Source organism: Dermacentor variabilis, chromosome 10, assembly GCF_050947875.1.
Source record: "Dermacentor variabilis isolate Ectoservices chromosome 10, ASM5094787v1, whole genome shotgun sequence".
NCBI lineage: Eukaryota > Metazoa > Arthropoda > Arachnida > Ixodida > Ixodidae > Dermacentor > Dermacentor variabilis.
In genome coordinates, this window is record NC_134577.1 from 74488754 (window position 1) to 74490638 (window position 1885).

The following is a 1885-nucleotide window of genomic DNA, read 5'->3' on the forward strand; positions in this document are numbered from 1 at the left end:
ATCCATTCCCGCACTCCAGTTTAACCCTAACACCGACTTAAACAATATTAGTTTATGGTAAAAAATAATATTCTGTACATTAATCCAACTAAAAGCATATTTATGGTGTTCCATTGCCAACAAAATTCAGTCGACATCCCGCCTGTTGATATTGGTTATTACGTCATACAGGTTTCGAACACTATCTTTTGTTTTGTGCATCGTCATTGGCCAAGAGCTATTCTGCGCATATTGAACGTCTGCAGCGACTTCAGAACCAAGGTTTGAGACTAATGGCTTTCAGCTCATATGAATTGTCCTGCCGCCCACTGTTTCCTAAATTTAACATTCTCCTGTTACAATTATTTCGCCAGAAACTATCCATAACTGCATATAGGCTCATCACACATGACGTCTTCATTGAAGGCATTGATCCTGAACACATTACTAAGACCAACAGCACCCGGTTTTGCCTGCGGAATAATCTTCCTGTACCTGTTGTGAGAACGAATAACGGCAAGGTCACAGCCCCCTTCTCCGCATAGCAATATAAAATTACCTTTGGAAATATCATCACAGAACGTTCATACATTCTACACGTGCATCAAGAAATATCTCATTCTGGAATTTTTTATTTATCCTAATTTTTTAATAAACTGTCAATATGTTTGTCCTTTTTCTGTATACCTTTCGTTTTCTATAAGTAATTCATACTATTGATAGTGCAACGAGTTGGGTCGGTCATGTCGGGTTGATTATTTTTGTTAACATTGGCGGTTATTCTGCTTCTTCCCACGTTTTAAGTTACTTTTCATGTTATTTGAATAATTCGCATTGCCCTTAACTTATCTATCCAATTTCCTGTTATATATAATGAACTTGCCTAATTATTATTGTTCACATGACCACACTTTTTGCTGTTTTTGTATAATAACCCAATTTCTAATCATAGGAGGTCCTCCTGGTAGCGTTTCGAAACTCTGGGACCTCCTGCTGCAATGTTATTACCATGTAAGTCGAACATGACTCTTGCAATAAACTTAGCTCCTTAGAAAAATTTTTGCGTGACCTAGTGCGCGGCCTTTATTTATTGATTCATTCACTGACGATCACAGATTACTGTTTTACAGCGAAGCTGTAAGACTTTCTAATCATGAATAACTAGCGTGCGCATATCATATTTGAAGGGAGGTTTTCGCAGCTTCCGTGACGTCTCGTGACAGACAGGCGTATAGGTGGTGGCGCCAAAATTTTTTGACCAACTGTGGAGGGCTGATTGTAGAATCGGAATCGAAAACTTTGGAATAGCTTTACGTTATAGAGCCCGAAACTAAGGAAGCCAGTGGCACCATGGAAGAATCGTAAAAAAAACTCAGTGCCCTTCCCGTCTGTGAAGAAGTATGACCCGCGAAACTGTATATGTGGACCCCTTAATGACGAACTGCGCCCCCCCCCCCCTCGCCGGTAGGACCGGCATTGCACTTTCTCCGGTATCGGCCCACGTATGGGGAGTTTTTTGCTTACCACGCCGACAGCGACACGAAAATTTTTTAGGACGGTAGAGGTAAGCAGCTTCGCTTTAAAAACCATTGCAACAGCGAGGAATTCTGCTTTATCAAATCATCTCCCCCTTACACCTTCAGCGAAGTCGGGCTAATTTTGCAAGGGTCAATGATACTAACCATTCTTCACTATGCGTCAAAACAACAAGCACGCAAAAATGAACCATTACAAATGTGTATATGTAAACTTACACTTTATCGCGATTATCGGCTTTTGGGGTAGAACAAAAGTGATGGCCTAGCTACAACCGAGATATCAAGGTGACTTTTGGTGTAGAACAAAAGTGATGGCCTAGCTACAAGCGAGATATCAAGGTGCAAATGCGAGTACGCATCTTAGAGAC